This window comes from Rhinolophus ferrumequinum, chromosome 8 (assembly GCF_004115265.2).
Source record: "Rhinolophus ferrumequinum isolate MPI-CBG mRhiFer1 chromosome 8, mRhiFer1_v1.p, whole genome shotgun sequence".
Lineage (NCBI taxonomy): Eukaryota > Metazoa > Chordata > Mammalia > Chiroptera > Rhinolophidae > Rhinolophus > Rhinolophus ferrumequinum.
The window spans coordinates 50565522-50588150 of NC_046291.1; the positions used below are offsets into that span (position 1 = coordinate 50565522).

The following is a 22629-nucleotide window of genomic DNA, read 5'->3' on the forward strand; positions in this document are numbered from 1 at the left end:
CTAGGGGGACGCCTAAAACCACCCTTTGGGGAGACAACCATTTCTTTAGACACAAGGTACCCCAGTGTGAAGCAAGAGACGATCTTATCACATGCCTCTGACCGCTGAGAGGCGAGTCAAAGAAGGTGCAGTGAGGAAGTATAATGTCACATGCAACACTGAACAGGAAACTGGCTAGAAGATAGCAGGGGAACTTGAGAACGTGGTCGTTTTCAGCGGATTAAAACAACACAGGTTAGTGCTTTTTTCTCCCCCAGAAAAATCTTCCATAGCCACTCTAAAATATCTAACTGGTTCTCCTTCTTAAACTGTCTTTATTTTTGTAATGTGAGGAAATCGCTCTGGCTTTGAATGTAAGAGCCAGTGCATAACTGGTAACCACACGCTGTTAGAGGAACAAACATCCAGCCATTATTGTGAAAATGAAATTAGAATCTCTTGCTTCCCTGTTTAGAGCTTTTATGCCTTTAAAAAACAAACCTTCAGAGGTGCGTTAAATGACTTCTTTCGTGGAATTCAACTGAGCCTCTCCTCAAGTTCACCTATTAGCATAAATCTGAGCCAGGACAAATCAGCTTGTGTTTGCAGGCAGACGCGGGGTGTTCAAAGGGCAGCAGAAAATACAGGAATATTATGTGGAAAAACATACTGCAAGGCTGTATGCAGGGGATTGTCGTTTCCATGTACTTTTCATATGGTAAAATGAATATTTTGACTCGTATTTCGTGTTAAAATAATTTCTCATATCTTTATAAATTCTTATTCTTAAGTTCCCTTTTCTATTTTCCCACCCTCTTCCTTCCTTTTTTTCTTTCCGTCTTTTACCAACATAAAATGGGGGTAGAGATGAAGGGCGAGGGGGCAGCTTGAATGTGAGATGAGCCAGTCCCCTGCTTGCACCCGAGTTTAAGGAGGAACTCCACCTGGGGCCGTAGCTGTGCAGGGCCTGAAGAAGCCATGAGGTCTGACTGACTAGAGCATCGAGTCTTACTTTGCCTGTGCTTCCTCTAAAGGAAGATTTGAAGAGTCTAGAGAAGAGGCAGAGACATGGTCAAAGGTTTGGAAAGCAGAGCCCAGAAACAGCTAAAGGGCCCAAGATCATTCATGCTGGAGCCAATGAGGGACAGTTTAATAAAGAACTTCAAGTCAATAAAAGGCTCTTGCACAAGGACCTGCTCCTTTCAGGCCTATATGAAGAAGGAAAACGCCTCAAATCTGAGTTAAAAGAGGGAAGTTACTATATTCTTGGACTGGGACTAAACGTTAGAACAGGTTAACCAGAGAGGTTGCTGAGCTCTTTTCTGGACATTTTAAAAAACAAACTAGATTTCTTCTGTGACTTTGTGAATGTGTTCATAGAGGCAGGGAGAGTAATGAAGAGAAGAGACCAGAATCGGGAGGTTTTTGTTTCATCTCTTCATTCCAGCCCAGAGTGTTCCATAGTCTCTGTACTGAAAAACAAAATGACAGAGGGGTGAGGGTGAGTGGACTCACGTGTTGTTTATAGCCCAATCATACAAAATAACCAGGACAGTGATGAACGAGAAAAAAAATCATTGTTGATTTTATCTTCAGAGCTCCACATTTTTTCAGTCATTTTTTACTACCATGTTGTGCAAGAAAATGGAGAGGAAGCTGACAGAATAAGAGAGGATTCTAAGTTGGGGATCTCGGCCCAAGTGGTTTCAGAGACTCTGTACAGGCTCTGACAGAGGCAGCCCACACTCCCATGGGGGTAGGGGTGGCAAGGAGCTTGGACTTTACTGCTGTTTGGAGACTTCTGCACAAATAAATGCCTGGAGGAGACACACGGGGGAACTGCAGAGGACAGGCCTATCGCGCATGGCACCAGGAATGCTCCCGAGCACCAGGAAGAGGCTTACAATTCAGGGGTGGCCAGTCATCCCTAGAAGGAGCTCCTTTTTAGGTTTTGGTTTGCTTTTTTCATTGGTCATAGAGCTTTGTTGTTCAAGGATTTTTGTATTTTGCTAATCTGCTCATAGTAGAAAAGGGCTTTCTATTTTGTTAAATACTTTCCAGATGGGCCTGACCTCTTTTTTGTAAATGCGTGTTTCCAAAAGCTGTATGTATTTCTTCTGGGGGTGTGTGTGCTGTCCCTGCCATTTCTCATCTTCTCCAGCTTTCCACTTTCCCTGTGTCCCTTTGTGTTTGATATGGGGAAGTTTATATGTTTACAAAGTGTCGTTGTTATGCAAGGCCTCTGATCCCCAATCCTGGAAGTGATTCTGAAAAGAAAAAAAAAGAAGAGGAAGACATGGAATGGGCGAAGGTGGTAGATCATGTTGGATGGTGGAAAGCACCTGGAATATTAATCTAGCATGTAATTTTTCGACAGGAATTACTTCAAGTTGAACACTGAGTTCAGTTTGGAGGTCAAAAGTAGAAAGAAATCAATGGTCACCTTTCATCTGGAGAGAAAATGGTGAATTTTATGGGGAGGGACTGCATGGGCATGTTACTGAATTTTCTAGATAAGAAGAGGAAGGGAGCTGACTTTGCAAATCCCTCTTCTCCTGGACCGTGACATATAGGCAAGCCTCTCCTCCCCCCAACCCCAGAAAACACAGAGTAACCCTTCAAAGGCGGCATCCACCGATGTTTATGTGGCCTGGGTTTCACAGGGATGAAATGGTGAGATATACAAAACATGCATGCTAGTAGGGAAAAAGAAAATAAAAAATAAAACTCTGATGAGTGCAGCCTTGACCATTGAATTCATCCTTGGTCATCTTTTTGAGTTGGCATCAGCAAGTCTGGAGGCCCAGCTCTCTGAGCTTCTAAGAAAGAAGTTCCTGGTCAAGTGTCAGGTGTTATTCTTATCCTCACCATCATCCTGGGAAATATGGGGAGCCATGGTTGTTTTTTTCAATTGTGATAAAATGCTTATGACAAAATTTACCATCTTAAGTGTGTATGTAGTTCAATAGTATTACATACATTAACATTGTTGTACAGCCGATCTCCAGAACTTTTCCATCTTGCAAAATGGAAGCCCTCTAGCTATTAAACTACAATCCCCATTTCCCCCTCACCCAGCACCGGGCAACCTCATTCTACTTTCTCTTTATAAGAGTTTGACTAAGTACCTCATATTAGTGGAATTACACAGTATTTGTCTTCTAGTGACTGCTTTATTTCACTTAGCATCCTGTCCTCAAGGTTCATTCATGTTTGTAGCATGCGTCAGGATTTCTGTCCTTTCTAAGGTTGGGTGATATTCCATTGTATGTGTATATCACATTTTCTTTATCCATTTATCTGTGGACGACATTTGAGTTATTTCCACTTTTAGATATTGTGAATAAGGCTGCTGTGAACATGGGTGTACAAATACCTCTCTGAGGCCCTACTTTTAATTCCTTTGTATATATACCCAAAGGTGATATTATTGGATCATATAGTGATTCTATTTTTAATTTTTTGAGGAACTGCCATACTGTTTTCCATAGCAGCTGTACCATTTTACGTCCCCACCAACAGTGCCGAAGGGTCCCAGGTTCTCCACACCCCAACCAATACTTGTTATTTTATTATTGTTGTTTTTTTCATAGCAGCCATCCTGATGGGTATAAGATGACGTCTCATAGTTTTGATTTGCATTTTCCCTGATAAATAGTGATGTTGAGCATCTTTTTTATATGCTTGTTGGCCATCTGTATACCTTCTTTGGAGAAATATCTGTTCAAGTCTTAATGAGGTTATTTGGTTTTTTGTTGTTGAGTTGTTGGAGTTCTTTATACCCTGAAAATAAGACCTAGCCAGACCATCAGCTCTAATGCATCTTTTGGAGCAAAAATTAATATAAGACCCGGTCTTATTTTAATATAACATAAGACCTGGTCTTATATAATATAATACAATATAATATAATATAATACTGGGTATAATATAATATATAATATAATATATAATACTGGGTATAATATAATATAATGTAATATAATATAATGTAATACTGGGTCTTATATTAGAGACTCAAAAGACTCTGTAATACTGTAATACTATAATATAATATATTATATTATATTATTATATATTATTATATATATAAAATTTATTATATATATAATATATTATATATTATATATTATTATATATTAATATATATTATTATATATAATAATATAATATAATATAATAATATAATATAATGTAATACTGGGTCTTATATTAGAGATTCAAAAGACTCATTAGAGCTGATGGTCCGGCTGGGTCTTATTTTCGGGAAAACACGGTATATTCTAGATATTAGGGAACCATAGATTTTTAAAGTATCGTATGTGTAAGTTCTAATGTCCACATCATCTGCTATGAACCTGTTGCCTCCTGTGGTCTACACCCTTGGCAAAGAGCGTGAGTTTCAATAATATGATTTTTTTCCCCAATAATGTGATTTTTATCTTGACTCTGAAAGGCTACACAAAATCTCAGTCATTTTCAGCTTATAAGCAGTTCAATTTTCAAGAGCTTACAAAAGTAAAGGGAAGGAAAAGGAAGGGAACAGAAGAGATAGCTTGGGATAATATTTTTTATTCCTTCCACGATATGTATTTTTTTGGTTACATAAACTTAAGGAAAAAGTCTTATCCTTGATTCACTTGACTAAATTCAGGCCCCGTGCAGGAATAAGCATACTTTCTAAGAACCATCGAGCAAGTAAGTCTTCTTATACCACCCTCCCTCCAAACCCACAGACGAAGATAACTCAGATTACAAGATTATTAATTTTCCTTTGTGAATTTTTCAAACAAAATGTTGTATTTTGCTTCTGGGTAGTAAAGAGCCAAAGAGAACTTGGGCTGTTGTCCCAGGCAAAGGAGCAAGAACAGTGGGACTCTTCTGGTGGCGTGGCCATGGTACTTGTTTAGATGACAGATTTTCTGGAAGGAAATGGTGGGGAAGACATGGTGGAAGTTTGACACAATGCTGTGCGGTTCTACTTTTGCTGGAGGTGCTATCTTTTAAATAAATATCATTAATGCTCATGGATACTCAGTGATACTTCCGGGGAAGGATTGCCTTATGCCTGATTGATTTTCACTCTGCCATTGATTTTCATCTACTACAATGTGGATTTTCACTCCCTCCATTTCTTAATCACTTAGAAAGTTGCTTCCAAAAAAAGCCTCTTCGTGTCTTCCCCGCACACACACAAAAATGGCATCAGAAAATGACAAGAATAGTTACATTTGTTTGTTCATGAAAGGGCAGAGAAAGCTTTTCTTGAAAAGAATAAACTAGGAAAAGATGAGTCCTTAAAGTAGAACCCTGTTATGGTGCAACAAACCGAATTTAAGAGGCACCTAGTCCTAGCTTATGTGACATCCTGTGTCACTTCCACCAGGACGTATCCATATACCACTAATGTAATGTCTTTTTTTTTTTCAGTTTTTTTTTTTAAATTAAACTTCTTCACATTATAGTTCACTTCCTCATCTATATTCTTTTTTAAAAAAATAGTTTCAGGTGTAACGTTGTAGTTTCTTAATACTAATTAAAAGTTACTGCTTTGAGATGGTGTAACTAGCTAGCAACTTACCAGCATGTCTGTTTTGATTCTTTCTGGTATGAATTAAGCTTCCTTTCTACTTTTGTTTGTGTCTGGATTTTAATTATATGTCATATTTTGAGTTCACTCATTGTATTGGTTTATAGTCCTGTGTTGCTGAAAAACAGAGTTTTTTAATAATAGGATACATGTTTGCACACACACACACACACACACATATCTTTTAATGGGGGAAAACTTTTTAGGGAATATGTCTCCTTCATTAAAAGTCAATAGATGATATCTTGGAAAGTACCATTATTTAGAATATGCTACTAACTTCAGACTAGGAGGTTATGTATATATTATACCTATAGACTCGTTTGGAGGGTTTGCTAGTGGATTGCTATTCTTTCAGTAAATCACTGATTTATCAAATGGTGATTTGGAGCATCTTTGATTTCCAGGACAGCTCTAAAAAGATTTGGTCTTCCTTAAAAGCTAAATTTAGGGACCTGTAGAATGATCCTGACTCCTGAAAACTGGATATGGGACCAATACAGGGGCTGCCCAATACCTCACCAGCTTGCTACACAGAAAGGTGCACAGAGAGAGCTGTTAAAGAAAAGAAATTGGTGTTCCAATTCCCCCTTCTCACTGCGGTGCGACTTCTTAGGAAAAGTCTCAGTTCCAAGAGTCATTTAACTAAATGAACATTCTTGAACTGCCACCAGGGCTTCGCCTAAAATCTCTTTCAAAGCAAACATGTGCCTTCACTCTTTCTCTCCTTCCCTCTGTTTTCTCTTCTTTCTGTTTTTAACTCTCAGTCCTGCCATTCGTGCCCATCACCTCATGAAAATTTGGACCAGAACTCACCTGCAGGGACAGCATACTTCCTCTGCCAGCCCTGTCTCTAAGCTTTTTGTTCCTCTTCTCCAGAACATGTAATAATTTTCCTGGCAAAACAGGGACAAATCAAGGCTGATGAGTAATACCAGAATAAAAATGTTTGAGAGATTTTATGTAGAAAAATAATTTGGAAAAAAATAATGTTGTAAAATGGATCCTGATAAATTAGAAAAGGTGGATAGTTTACTTTTTAAAAACTTCTTTTAAAGATTCGTAAGGAGGGTAACAGGAGGGAAAGGGGAATTGAAAAGGCCAGAGGACAATTTGCTCTAAAAGACAAAAATGTTAGATTATTCAAAAACTATTTTTTTTCTCCTACTTCAGTGCCAGGAACATCTGGCCTTGGGAAAAGTTTAGGAAAGAGGCTTTCAGATGCTGTTGTCATTATTTAAAACTTAAAGGGTAGGTGAAAAATAGAATCCCGAATTTTTAGAAATAGAAGGGACCTTCAAGGGTTCAATACCCTCATTTTTAGATTTGGAAACTGAGGCCCAGGAAGGCTAGGTGATTTGTCTTGGTCAATATAGCTAATTGGTGAGAGTAGTGGGTATAGACTAAGGCTCCTGATTCTAGCACAGGTCACCAGCTGCAATGTTGAGGGGTCTCAAGGACTTGGAATCCAGATATAGGTGCCCCTGAGGGATCTATAGAGGCTAAACCCACGCCTAATGGAGTAAAGCAAAAAACTGAGGAGTTTATGAACTCCCAAAACTCCAGCTGAGTGACCTCTACTTAATTCCTGGAAGACAGCACAGCAATATGAATGTAATCTTATAGGTAGACACCTAATCCATCCCACCTGTGTGCAGTGAATGGTGATGGCCCCATGCAACAAAGAGGACAGCTCAGAAAGGGAAAATTCGCAATGGTTGCCCTGGATTGGTCAGGACGAGAGGCCCTGAATCTTGTGGGCATGAATATAGATTGAGAGGGGTTGTCCATGGTGAAGTGTGGATGGAGATCAGGGCTCACCATGGCCCAGATTAAGTAGCCCTCAAGAGGCTTACCCATCTTTACCTCTGATTCTGAGATCCCTGAACCACCTGCTGAACATTAAATAGTTTCCTGGGTACCATCCTCTCAGAAGAGTATATTCTGGACAGTGGACATGGGGACTAGAAAGAAAAGACATCATTTGTAAATTTTGGTGTACCCAGCAGCCTCTTGTGAATTTGCAATGTGGGTGAATCATTCCGCGTCTGATCCCTCGGGCTCCCGGATAAAGGGGAAGTTTTCGGACCTCTATGAGGAAGCCCGTGTGCTTGAGGTGTGGTGCTCTTCCCTTCCCAGTCGTGCCACTCTTAAGGGTCGTCCTGGGCTGGCAGCAGCCTCTCCTCACTGTCAGTCCTACTTCTTTGGCATTCCTCTTCAAAATGCCACAAACATTATAAAAATAAGAAAATTAGATACAAAATGTAGTTCCTATTATTGCACATTAGAAGTCTCTTTTTGAACATTGGGTGTTTTCTGTTTGTGGGCTTTGTTTTGTTTCGGGTTTGTTTTTTGTTTTTTATTGTTGTTGTTTGGCATTTTCCCTTAATTCAGAAATATTTATTGAGTGCCTTCCATGTGGGTCTTACATTTTAATTGGAGGACTTGGATAGCAACAATAAACCTAATAAAATAGTATGTTATGTATGTAGTGCACTACAAGGTTAGAAAGTAGTAAATACTGTGGAAGAAGTACAGCGGGGTAAGGAAGAGCAGGAACGTAGTAGTGGGTGTGTGGATTTAAATGGGGTCCTTAGGGTGACCGTCATGGAGAAGGTGTCATTTGAGCGAAGATTTGGAAGAGGTGAGGGAATTGGCCTTGCAGATGGCTGAGGGAAAGCACAGGGGCCTTGAGGCAGGAGCATGCTGGGCATATTCGAGGACTAACAAGGAGAGTGTGAGTAGGGCAGAGTAAGTGAGGTGACGTGGGAGGCGAGATGCTGGAGGGCCTCGTAGGTCTCTGTAGGACTTAGGCTTTCCGCTCACTGAGAAGGAGCTTTGGGAGGACTTCGAGCAGAGGAGAGACAATGACCTGTCTTTACGCTTTCAAGGATCCATCTGGCTGTTGTCTTGAGAATAAACTGTAGGAGAGCGAGAGAAGAGAGAGGCCAGTAACGAGGCTATTGCAGTACGTACTCTGGCGAGAGGTGACAGTGCGTTGGGCCAGGTGGCAGCACTGGAGGTGGTGAGGAGTAGGGAGGGTCTGGTTGTTTCGGAGGTAGAACCAACAAAATTAACTGTCAGATTGAACAATAATAAACAGAAGAGGGGAGTCAAGGAAGACTCCAAGGATTTTGGCCTAAGAAAAGAAAGAATGGAAATGCCATCAAACTGAGATGGGGAAGGCTGCAAGTAGAGCAAGTAGGCGTAGGGGAAAGATGGGTGGAGTTTACTTTGGGATATGTTTGGGATATGTTGAGTGTGAGATGCAGACATCAAGTGGAAATATTGAGTAGGCAGTTGTATATACGTGTCTAAACATAGGAGTTAGAATCCTAAAAGTAATTTATCTTTCCTAATGGTCTTAATGGTTTAATGTTATTCGTGAATACACCTGTAGCTTCCAAAACTCCTATTTAAAACACACACGTGCACACACACACGTACACGCACACACACGCATGAAATGGGACCCTGCATAAAGACTTATTCACTGATTGATATCTGGGACTGAAATCTGAGAGAGAGTGTTTGTTCACTTGGGTAAGCAAGAGTAGAAGGGTAAAGATTTTTGTTTTAGGCCTTGCCCCCGTGATTCCATGATTCTTATTTTAAGAAAAAAATTTTTTAGCAAAGTGGACAAAAGCAAGGTTTATTTTTTCCAAATGCTCAATACCTAAACAAATCAAGCTTCTCTTTGCATATATGTCAAGGCAATTGAAGAACATATTATGTAGTTGTTTTCATCTTTTAATGTTTATGTAAATATTATCTTAATAATTGAAATCACGTTTATTGTCATTGAAACAGATATTAACTAGTTATATAACTCTTAACGAATTAACCTATGCTGGCTATTTTCCTGGGGAAAAAGAGGTATGTTATCTTCATTCAACAGGGAAAACTCTGAGTTCTTATGGGTTGGATCTAAGTCTGTGTGAAACTTACTTTTTGACCTCTAAATTCACTTTTTGTCTACTTTTTAGTTAGCGTAAGTAAACAAAAAGGATCTACTTTTAAAATGCCTAAATTGGTACACTGGAATAACAGTGGCAGTTCTACTCCAAACAGAGACTAAAAGTTTTTATTCTCAATCTTATGCTCAGTTTCTAAGAACGTCTATCAAACTTGTCTTTATCTCATGAGACCCTCTACCAGTCTACAGGGCAGGCACTGTATGAGCCCTGTTTTCAGAGGTGGACATTACCTCAGAGGGGTGAAATGACTGGACCACAGTCCACAGAGCCAGAATTCAGATCCAGAGCTGTCTGTATCCAAAGCCTACCCTACTCTACTCCCCGGAAGCTTGGAGCAAAGTAAAACCAACCAGAGCATGTCAGTAAAATAATGTAGACCAAGAAGCAATGAAGAATAAGTCTTTTATGATAAGACTGAAATATGGGGCTCCAGTCAGAAATTTCAGGTAGTTGCTAAACCAATCCTTGAATTGAGAGGCTACATAAAAAGTTTCTTTTGGCCTCTACCCCGTACAGTGGTGGGGCTACTTGGGTGGTATGACACCTATGGACTGAAACCATGCCCCTCCATCAAACCCATAAGGAACACCCGACCCTCTCTCACATAGAAGCCTGTTGATGCCAGCTGGCGGCAGCTGTTTTAGGCTGCTCCTAGGAGGCGCCTGGGAGCCGGGAGACTGCAGCCAGCCAGCCCTGAGGAGACCTGGGCGGGGAGGAGCAGGCGGTTCTGAGAGCCTTGGAAGTGGTCCAGGACCTAGAGGCACTGCCCTCAGCTCAAGCTCAGAAAGGAGGGCTGGGCTCTGTCCCCACAGTACAAGCTGGCAGTGCTGAAGAGTGACAGAGTCAGCTCGCACAGCAGTAATCCTCCACGGGGACGCTTGGGAGAAGCAGCCCCCATGTCAGCAGTTGATAGTCAATCTGTTTGCATGGGTACAACCATGTTGGTTAGTAAAATATTGAGATGCTTCAAAACCATTTGTTGAATAATCACCAACCTCGGTCACCCAAGTGCACCCCAGGACCCCTAAGACCTCTCTCATAGTTCAACAACTAAGGATCAGTGCCTGGCACAGCATGGGGTGTCCCAGGACCTGCTCCAGAATTAGATGTCGTTCTGATCAGTTACTGCCTGTGCCTTCTGGTTGTTAAATATTTTGAACATAGCCCTGTCCCACCCCCATTAAAACGGAACCCGGGAGGCATTTCTGGGAGCAGGTGATGAGAAGCTTCAATTGGGATCCAGGAGGGCAAAATGTAAAACTATAATTATGTTACAAGTTCACTGGTTTTCTGATAGGGGTCTGTCGATAGTATCCCAGGCTATTCTTCACTGTCTAGAAGGAAACTAACTCCCGAGGTTATGACTGGTACCAAGCAGAGGTCAAGCAGGGCCCAGGACCCATAGTGCTGATTTATGTTTTCCGAGGGCCCCAAGTTCAAGCAGGTTGAACTTGAAGATCTCCTCTCTACTTGCTTTCTACTCCCGCCCTCCCTGTCATTGGAAAAATGGTTATTACTGCACAACGTGGCTTGTTTGCTCCCGTAGATCAGTTGGTGACCACCTGCCCAGAGGAGGTGAAAGGTTTATTATAAGCCAAGCCTCACTAATCCTGATGTATTAGTGCCAAACACTTGCCTTTGGCAGCTGTGGGAACAGTTTTCAAAGTCGATTTATGTCTCAGCTGGATGAGCAAGTACCACGTGGTTTTAAAAAATGGAATCTTTCACAGACACACTAAATGCCCACACATGGTAGATTCTAGGGCTATGTGAGGAGTTCTTGTGCCCATCCACAAAGCAGTGCACTGATTTTTAGATGGTCTGAGATATGCTGAGTCCTTTCACACAGGGATTTTTGACCCGAAGTCTGTGAACTGGACGGGGAAAATATCACATCTTTATTTTCACTAACATCTAACTGAACACTTGCATTTCCTTCAATTATGAATGTCGCCAACACACTGCAGTTGTATTAACAGCACTTGTGACATCATCACCCGCAGAAGTCATAGACTCTGCTTGATATCCAGATTTGTATTTCCATTTGCTTTCTGGATATACCTGATACCTCGCCAGATTTCAAGCTCCGGTGGGCAAGCTCAATGTGTGCAAATCCCTTCTTGCCAAAACCTGGACATCCTCCTTCCTCCCCCATCTCATTAATGGCATCCACATCTAATCAATCTCTATTCTTATTCTTCCTATTAAATTTTGCTCGAATCCATCTCCTCTTTTATATTCCTTTGCCTCTTCCTTAATTTAGACCTTCAAAGCCTATGGGCTGAACTGATGCAGATAAATCTCCTGCCTTCAGTCTTCAGTCCTTTCCCATGGTGCCATCAGAGTGAGTTTGATAAAGCACGAATTGGACCGTAGCACCACAGCTTAAGCATCTTTCATGGGGCCCCAAAACCTCCAGGCTAAAATCCAAATTCCTCAACACTACCTGACCCTAGAATACCTTTTCAGCCTCATCTCTTGCCAGAGCTCATCTCCCCAGGCTGCCATGTTTCAGCCACATCTGATAAGCAGTCTTGCTCTCTAACTGCCTGGAATGCTCTTCTCCCTCCTCTGCCCAGTAGACTGCTTTCAAGCACAGGCCCAGTTCATGTGTCAGCTCCTCTGTGAAGCCTTCCATATCCATTGCTCTGCCAGTCCCACAGCACCTTGTGCACCAGTCACATGCTTTATGATTATTTGCTTCCTACCCATCTCCTTCAAGAATGAATCCCTTGTCTTTTACCTTGATACCCTTCTCCATGCTACCCGGGCACCTAGCACAGTGCCTGGCCACAGTATATTCTTAGTAAGTGTTGGCTGGATGAGAGCATAATAGATCAATGCTGAATATTTTAATAGTTCCAAGAAAAAGATTGTTGTAGATTTAAGCCGGGATCTTAATAGATTTAAGTTTTTGCTTTTGCTTTTGTTTGTAAAACAATTTATTCTGACTTGGTGTCATGAAGATAAAGTTGATTTTAGAGCAATAATGGTTTCATTTTCAAATATAGTCTTCGGCTATTTTTTTCCTTTATACTTTCACTCTGATGACAATGGTTTGTTGCTTCCATTAGGTTGTCGACCTGTTCTAAAAAGATGACTCATAGGGCAAGACAAGATTCTAGTTCTAACTCAAATACATTACGCAGGTCACTTAACCTCTCTGAGCTTTGTGACTTATTTATAAACCGAAACAATTTGCTCAATGATCTCTAAAATAATTTCCATTTCTAAAATTCTAAAGTATTTTAAGTCTTCAAGTTGGGGACTGCCGACTGTAGACTCATTTCACTTTTGTTTGTAAGTGGCCTTTATGTATGAAATGTTACTTAAGGGCATGAGTTGAAATATATGCACTGTTCTGACCCATTGAAGAAACCAACTTAAGATAAAGATTTTCTAAAATTGTAATATTCAGTTTTGGCAAAAGTATGGTGAATGGGGCATTCTTTTATGATGCCAGAGGGAGTATAAGCTTTCCCAAGTCCCATTTGCGCTGTGTATCAATTATTCAAACTCTTTGACCCACTACTTCTGTTTCTATAATTCATTCTATAGCATAATCCTAGCTGAGCACAAGAATTGTGTATAGGATATTGACATTAGGACATTTATAAAAGCAAAGACAGATAACTAAATGACCAGCAATAGGAGAAAGTTAAGTAAATTTCGGTGTAGACTATCATGCAGTCATTAAAAATTATGTTTTCAAAGAACAGGGGCATGAAAGAATAATAAAAGCTGGATTCAAAACTACATATGTTACAACCCTAATTTTATATATACAGAGGGTGCCCAAAAAATGTATACACATTTTAAGAAAGGAAAAAACTATTAAAATTGTAATACTTAATATATACCGATAACAGACTAGAAGGAAGTATTCCAAAAAGTTAACAATGTATATTTCTACTCAGTCGGATTATAGGTAATTTATCTTCTTTAAACTTATTTGTGTTCACCATTTTCCACGATAGAGTTATGCGATTGTCATAATAGGGGAAAAGCATTTAAAATGTACTCACACCTGTCAGAATGGCTATTATCAAAAAGACAACAAATGAGTGCTAACAAGGGTATGTAAAAAAGAGAAACCTTGATCATTGTTGGCTGCAGCCCCTATGGAAAACAGTATGGAGGTTCCTCAAAAAATTAAAAATAGAACTACCTTATGACCCAGCAATTTCACTCTGGGCATTTGTCTGATGAAAACAAAAACACTAACTCAAAAACACATATGTGCCCCCATCTTCATAGCAGTATTATTTACAATACCCAAGATATAGAAGCCACCTAGGTGTCCACCCATAAATAAATAAAGAATATGTGAGATATATGTATATATGACTTTTATTACTCAGCCATAAAAAATGGATGAAATCTTGCCATTTGTGACAACACAAATGGACCTAGAGGGTATTATGCAAAGTTAAATAAGTCAGACAGAGAAAGACAAATACCATAAGATTTCCCTTACATGTGGAATCTAAAAAACAAAACAATCGAACAAACAAAACAAAACAGAACAGACTTACAGATACAGAGAACTAACTGATGGTTGCCAGAGGGGATGGGGTCGGGGAAAGGGTGAAAAAGGTGAAGAGGATTGAGGTACAAACTTCTAGTTATAAGATAACTAGAATGTATAATGTACATCATAGGGAATATAGTCAATCATATAATAACTTTAGAACTTGACAGATAGTTACTAGACTTATAAAGGTGATTACTTCATAAGATAATACAAATGTCAAATCACTATGTGGTAAACCTAAAACTAATATAATATTGTATGTCAACTGTACTTTAATAATATAAATAAATAAATGTATTAAAGGCGTATCAAATGCAGAATAATGTATTGTGAGCTAAAGGGGTGGAAAGATAAGAAGCTGTGACACCTGGTGTCTGGAAGCCATCTTGCCAGTGCCACAGGCATATAATGCCTATTTGGTGGCAGTAGGGATCCGTGCTGTGAGCAAGTTGCTGGCAGTGAGCCATGGTACAACAGAGGAAGAGGCCATGGTTCATACTTTCGAGAGACCTTGCCAGAACTGCCCACTGCTCTCCAGTGTCTGTGGAGGACACGGCAGCACCACCTACAGACTTTACTCGCAGAGCTGTTCCCAGCCAGCATGTGCATCCCCTTGGGCTCACTCTGGTGCCATCCCCTTGGGCTCACTCTGACCTGGAATCCTAAGAAGGATGACCATCTTCACCATATCTTTTTTCATTTCGGTGATTTTTAAAAAGGTGCTTTTTAGACATTACTTTATCAATGAACTCAGGATACAATACATTATTAGGACACAATATGTACGAAGATAGGCTACCAGATATATCATGTGTAAGGTTATGGCAGTGTGACCTTACAATATAAACCCTGGAAGCACTTTCTAATATGGTAGTGTGGGCAGACCAAGTCCTTCTCTTTTAAGTAGAAGGTTCCTGAGGGCTAGAGCAGGGCTGATTCTTCTTTGGCTTCCAAAGCTCAACGCAGTTCCTGGTACACATTGAATTGATAAATATAGACTTAAGTTACTAAGATTCATGAGTGGAGCCAAGAAAAATGCAAATTGTGAGACAATAGGGAAGCAAGACATTGACCCTCTGTCATGCCTCCTTAATTCAGGGCCTTTATTGTAAGTCTGGACCGTAAGGGAGACAGGAAACTCAGGACGAGCCCCACAGGGAGGCGCATACTGGTTGGACTCATGGACTTTGGAGCCAGGCCACTTGACTTCAGATTGTGTCTCTGCTGTTTAATGAGCTGTGTGGCCTTGGTCAGGTTACTTAACTTCTCTGTGCTTCAGTGCCACCACCAGCAGAGCAGCAGCATCCACCTCATAGAGTTATTGTGCAAATCGAATTAATTAATACTTACAAAAGTGCCTAGCATGCTTTTTAGTCCATAGTAAGGGCCCAATGTTAGCTATTATTATTGTTGTTATTGTCAGTATTCATGCTACTAGATTTATTAAAAATGCAATTTAGGTACCTGAAAAACTACGATTTGCCCTCAGTCCCAGGAGACGGATCATCTCTCTTATGTCCACCAATTAAGTGGCTCAGGTGTTCCTTTCTGTCTCTGCTCATTTCTCTGGTGTGTCTACTAGACTTCCCATCTCCGTGATTCCCGGGACATACTTCAGAGACAAGGAGGCCCCTGGCTGCTTGTAGAGCAGAGTTTTTCGTGCCTGACCAGCGCACAGTGTGCTCTCTAGCCTGAACACTGGCCACTCTGGGCCAGAAGCCTGCTCTTATCAAGTCGGCCTGATAAGAGTGGGTCCCAGCAGCTGATCTCAGAAGGGGAATGTAGGCACTAAGGAAGCTCTTGTAATTACGGGGTTTTAAATTATTCTGAAAAGAGGACTCCTAGAATAAAGAAAGGGTAAAAAAACAAAAACCACTGTTGAAGAGACAAGATGACTTTTGGCATTTTCCACCTGGCCCATTCGTTACTGTTAAGATCCACAAAGGAAATTATGTGACTAAGAACTGTGGCAATGAAACGAAACCTCAGAGGCTTTCTTTGAGCCTCTGCCTGTCTAGGCCTCTCCACCTCTGCATCAGTTCACCCTACAGCTTGTCTACTTCCTGGTATCTTATTCAATTCTTTCCAGGCCATGGGCCAGCCAAGAAACGTAGTATAATGTATACACTACCCATAGAGAGGCTGATGGGCCTTCTAATTGTTTTCTACAACTGAATGATACCTTTGGGAAAGCCGTTTCGGAAAACGTTCACATCACATGGTGCAAGTTCTCACAGACCACACTGCTTTCACAGTCACGACCATAGACAGTGACACCTCTCCCTGTGTCCTCCAGGTGATCAGAACATTTCACTTCCTGGAAGTTGACCGTTGCCATTTTAAGACCACCCTAGCACTTTAGCCAAGTCTGATAGAAATGGCCACTTGCTCCAATTCCTATAGCTCCACGTGAAGCAGACAGCAGGAAACGCATAGATGAACCTTTAGACGGTCAGTGCCGTGTAATACCATTGTTCTTTCGGGGCCACCTCTCTTTTCCAGATGCCTGTGATTTAGTATTTCTTCTGGCCGGAGAAGAGCACTGGAAACAGTGACCAGAGAGCATTCTATCCTCTATTACTCAATGTGTTTTTTCCAGAGCAGCCCAGAAGTTTATGTTGGATTTTATGGGCAGCAGAGGATTTCTGATGAGTGTACCACCTAGAAAGACAAACTGCAAAAACTGCAGAGCTTGGAGCTGCCCTTTGAGTCAGCTACTGAGCTGAGACAAAAATCTCTGTTTCCTGTGCCCAGCTTCAACAATATGGCCAATACTTGAAGGAGAAGGGAAAGCATCATTTAAAACATTTTCATTGTCTCCACATGTGATCTGGGGACTAAATATTTTGAACTAAAAATCTCACTCCCCAGTAGAAGGTCAGTGTCACACATTTCTGATATTAAAGGTTATCTCTCTTTCCTGTCTTCCTCTCACCAAAAAAAAAAAAAAAAAAAAAAAAAAATAGAAAGAAAGAAAGAAAGAAAAGAAAGTAAAATAAAATAGGTCTTCAGCTGTAAGAGGAATTTCCTCAAGTGATCAAAATCAAAGGGCTTGTTGAGCCTCCTTAATCCTCGTAACAATAAAGACATCAAAATATCAATACAAAATCTGGATTGAAAACACAGTTTAAAGACTTTTGCTGACACATCGAATGATCTCAAGTAAAAGTTATTTGAAAATAAAAATAAGAATCTTTTTAAGATATGGGTAGCAATCGCCACCTGTTCTCTCAGAAAAGCAGCTGCATTTACAGAAAAACTCCAAATGATTTTCAAAGCCAAATGTAATGGGACTTTTGTTGTTGATGTGTTCATTTCATTTGAAGAATATTTTTAAATGCTCAAAAATTGAAAATTCAATGTTGGTCATTTTAAAAATTATAAATGTATTTCAGCCCATGGTTGACAATAGAAATAACTGTTTTAGGTTGTTTCTTAGCTCTGCTCCTTTCTTAGCTCTGTAAGGACAACATTGTAGAAGGAAGACCCATGGAAAGGCTTTAGCAATGGAGTGACCATGTTTCAGAAGCTCAGAATTAGCTTCTGATCTACTAGTGGCTTCAGGAAGGGACATCAGACTGCCATTCCAGCAGTGATCTAAGGCCAGTTTGTCTCATGGAGAGTGGTATGAAGTCCTCTTACATACATGTGATTCTGTATCTGAGGCCATGTGGATGGATGGATAACGCTGCTCTTTCTTGCCCTTTGGCACAGAACAAAACACTGGACAATTGCTGACCTTCAGTTTCCTGCATGTGTGTATAGCTATGGCCAAGGTAAACTGGTCTCTTGGGTTTATTTGGAGTTGAAATTAGCTGAGCTGTTTGTTTCCTCTGAGCCATATACAGATGCTTTTTGAACTATCTTTGTGTTTGAGGGATTTTTTTTTCATGGTATCAGCACACCACTTCCTCCAAGTCATTACTTTGAACAGTTTTGCAGAGGGAGATATTCCTACTGGCCACCAGCCTAGCCAAGCAAAGCGATGATTGAGGGATGGCAGCAAACCTTTACTAGTGTATTTCATGTCTGTGCATGACTTCATGAAATGAGTTCTCATCCACTAATTCTGGCAAATAGGGTGGGCTGTCATCTGAGCTTACCAGTAGAAAACATTTTGGTAATATCAGGCATTGCCTCCTCCTTTTGAGTGATACTCAAAGTTTAGGCTAAAATAATGTCCTCAGATGACCTTTTGCTTGCTCTCTCTCTCTCTCTGTTTCTCTCTCTCTCTCCTTCTCCGTGGAACTCTTTTGAATGTGGATTTCTACTTCAAAAGATTCTTTGAAAGTTTTAGAAACTTTGAAAGTTTTAGAAACTAAATTCTTTGAAAGTTTTAGAAACTAAATTTCTACACTTTTAAAACTACATTTTAGAACTTTTAGAAACTACATTCTAAATTTTAGAAACTACAAGTTTAAGTAAAGCCATTTTTAACTTTCGTTTTATTATACTTTAAATACTTTTGGCAATGACCTTTGAATACTTTTAAATGTTGATATACAAACATATACAGTGCTTTCACTCCGTGTTTTATAAATATTCCCTTTTCCATAAATTCATAAATTTCTTCTCATGAAGATAGTAATATTTCATAGCATCTTAAGAGTAAATTCTAAACCTTTAAGTACTTTTATACTTATGCTAAAGAAAATAAAACTAGAGATTAAAATATATAACCATAATAAAGTTATAGTGATTTTTATACTCCCAGATTTATGCATTAAGAGAACTGATTTGACTTTTATCAGATTCTGATTTTACATTTTAAAAATGTAATTGCTTTTCCTTGTGGGGGAGGTATGGGAGGAGTTCACTTAAGGAAAATCACCACTAAGTTGATCCAGTCCTTTTGTGGACTTTATTTTTGTAAAAGCCCAAATCTTAGCAAAGCTGTAACAGGTACCACTTACTTCCCTGAGTAATATATTGTACACAGTCTTTTGCATTGTTTCTGGGCATTTTAGAATGTGTTATAATTTTAAAACTTTTTTTAAAGCTGCATTTTAAGACTGATGACATATGCATCACAGATACAGCAATCTGTAGTGAATTCGGGGTAGAGTGGTACATGTTGCGGTTCTCCATTGCTTATACTTCTACATATTGCTTATCCCTGTAAAGATTTTGAGATGCCTCATCTTTGTGTGTCAGAATTTTTGAGAAACTCTCATCTATATTTTCAAGATACAGGGGAGAGAAAGCAAGAGCAGAAAATCGTATCTCTACATTTGTGCAGTTAGAAGTTGAAGAGAATTTATTAGACACTGCTAGTGAGGAATATTAGACCTGTGCCTCCACCGAGTATTCTGTACTAGGAGTAAATCTGGATAAATACAAAGTTCTGTGTACAGAAGCCTTTGTACTTTGGAAAATAAAGTTTAACATCGGTGATCTTCACATTGATTTTCCCTGAATTCCCTGCCAACGACAGTTGGATACTGAAAGTGTTCTCTGTGTGGTATTGAGTTTTGCTGAAGCCTTATTTGACGGTTGGCACTACTGGCTTTCACATCAGAGTGCCATCATCTTGTGGTGGCTGAACTTGGGCATAATGATAGGAATCGTGGTTTTGTTTTCTCACTCGCTCGGAGAAATCAGATCTTGCCTCAAGGCCTGTTTTCTCTCAGTTCATTATGTGCCACCTCTGAAAACATTCACAGACCTTTACTGTTCTCTCTTTACTGCTCAACCACTAGAATAAAGCAGCCTTGAATATAAGCTCTGTCTTTTCATTCCCCAGTTGGGTGAGACCACCCCCAAAGGGCTTTTGGACATTTTCTTAGCACACCGAAGAAAAGTCTCTGCCTTGGAGGATTTGGGGATAAGTGGCTCCCCCCTGCCCAGCTGGAACTTTAACCGACTGATTGGATCCTCTCCAGGTGAAATGAAAACAACGCAATGAGCATAAAATAAATTTAGTAATCCCTATTCCTCCTTAACTTTTAAGAGAAACTCTATTTTTAGAAAGTTCCTGGGGCATTTTTCCTGAATTTGTGCTCATTGAGTTTAGTAATATTTGGAATTAAACAAAAATGCAGACACATTCTGCATGAATGAGGAAGGGACCAGCACAGACTGAGTGGATCAATGCCAGCTTTTTGAAATAGGCCTGAGTAAATTTGAAAACTAGGTGTAGAACTGATATAAAATGGAGACTCTGAAATTGCCACTAACCAGGTTTCCTCAAATATCAAATAGAGCAAGTTTTTCATTCTTACATTGCATTGAATTATCCCTCTCTAAACAGAAGGAGCCACTTTGCTAGCCAACAGAAGATTAGTTCACTTAACAATAATGATAGCTGATGTTCCTGAGTGTTTAGTATGCTTCCGGCACTTCACCCCAAAGCACCTGCCTTTCTCAGTTAGACAAGGAGAATACCTTATAAATCCAGGAGAACTATAGGGAGTGAGGAACAGCCCCTGACTTAGGAAAACACAGAAAGGAGATCAGAGGATGTCATTCCAGCCCAAGTCCTCTGGCGAATCAAGTAGATAACTGTAGCTATTTTGAATGAGATATGCTCAGAAAGAGGTTTTTTTATTGCCAAGTTTTCAATCGTTAAAAAAGAAAATTCTAAATTTGATTTTACTTTTTCCAAAATATTTGCAGAATGGCTAATAAAGATGGCAAAGATGAAGCTCGGATACTCATTAGGTCAGCCTAAATTACTCCTTAGTTCCTGGGAACTTTGGCCTTGTGGAGGATGGAATAAGCTGACTCAGGGTCATGATGGCTGCTTTCTGTACTCAGACTTTAGAGGTTTACACATGTCTGCACATGTGTCACGTAAATCGAGGCATTGCTACTTCTGCCTCTGAGGTAGGAAGAATTGTGGTAAGGTGTGCCTGGACTTCCTGCTCCCTCCTCCCAACATGGGATGGAAATATTTCCTAGAATGGCGAAAATTCTCATAGGCTGCACAAAAACAGCCACAGTGGCAATATAAGAGAATTCTTTTATAAGGGTATATCTGTTGGGAATAGAGGCAGTCCTTGATTTGTGAAATATGATTTATAAACACACAGAAATGGTCACTGCTACTCACCCAATCCCCCAATGGTTAGAACTTTTTTTTTTCTATGAAAAGTCATGAAGCTTTTAGATAATCTTTAGATTCAAAAGTAAAAGAAATAAGGAAAAGACTAAAACCCTGTGACTAAAAAAAAAAAAAAAATCCAGATAACAATTAATGGAGAAAGATATACTATTATAATAATGGAGAACACAATAAATATATGAAATATGTTGTCAACCTCACTAGTAATCAAAGAAATAAAAATTGAAACTGCCCATACATACAATTTTTTGTCTATCAAATGGGCAAAGATTTTGAAAAATAATAATAGCACATGTTGAAAAGAAATGAAATGAGTGTTAGTGGGAATATGACAACTAAAACTGTGAGAAAACAATTGACAATATATATCAAGATCATTAAGAGAAAAACTTCACATTTTCTATCTCAGTAATTGTACTCTAATAAGTTTATCCTAAGGAAAGAATCTGAAGTGACCATAAACATTAGGTACAAGTATATTTGTCATAATAGGATTTGTAATAATGAAATTGGGTACAATTTAAATGTCTAACAATGAAAATATTTACATAAGTAGTAGAACATCTGTAAAAAGAAATATGCAACTATTAAAATTATGTTAGGAGAATATTTAATATAGAAAAGAAGCCTATAAGACTATATATATATATATACAGCATTATCCCATTTTAGATACACACACAGAGAGAAAAATACTAGAAGGAAATTCCAAAATGTTAACTGGTTTTCTCTAAGTACTAATGAGTCAATTAAAAAAATTATATTATTTACATTCTCCAAACTTTTCCGTGTCTGACTTTTTAATACAAAAATACTTATTTTATGTGAAGGAAGTTAACTATAAAAAGTGGGAGAAACTTAAGGAAGTTAACCCCAGAGAGTGTGACTACTATATGGAGTAGAGTCTCCCTCCAACCAAATGTCTTCTTGTATCTCAACAAAAAGTCCACTAATTCAATGTCATTTAGGTTAACAACTCTTGTCTCTTTAAAACTAAAAGTGAACAACTTGATTTCCCTTTTGCATCTGCACGAAATTATATTATCCTAGGGAAGGGAATTATGGCCGATAGGTAAGAAGTACTCTGGGACAGGAGCCCTTTAGGGTCCTAAGTGGGGTCGAGGGAGAATGGAGGGCTGGCTTGGGGAAGTGGGCAGAGGCTGAGGCTGGAGCACTCCAGAGAGTAATGAACCCCTCTTCCACCCACCACCTCTAAGTCCTTTCCTTTGAAGACTTGGAACTGAAGTTTCAGTTTAGTCACATTGTAAATTAAATAGACTTGTTGGCCAGCCTGTCAACGTACCCTCAAGTATGTTTGTATGGAGTGGTTCTCAAATCGAAATGACTACCCCCCAAAGACTTTGAAGCACTGTACATTCACAGTAGAGTTGGCCTAAATTAGCCCTTCTTCTGGCAGTGACCTCTGGGAAACAACTCTGTAGAAGATCAGAGGAACTGGGCGGAAATGAACATCTGCACTGCACAA

At 39.6% G+C, this 22629-nt stretch overlaps 1 protein-coding gene across 3 annotated transcripts in view; it reads left to right on the plus strand.

Annotated features, from left to right (window-relative positions):
• Positions 1-22629, plus strand: part of WIPF1 (WAS/WASL interacting protein family member 1) — a 109944-nt gene that overhangs the window by 41014 nt on the left and 46301 nt on the right. The window contains exons 1-2 of one of the 3 annotated variants that reach the window (XM_033112159.1): positions 149-234; positions 16377-16531. The exons of 1 other annotated variant lie outside the window; for it this stretch is intronic. The gene's annotated coding sequence lies outside the window, so the exon portion shown is untranslated. Of the gene's footprint in view, positions 1-99; positions 235-16376; positions 16532-22629 lie in introns of those variants that run through there. One more of the 3 variants, XM_033112158.1, reaches the window with a different exon arrangement.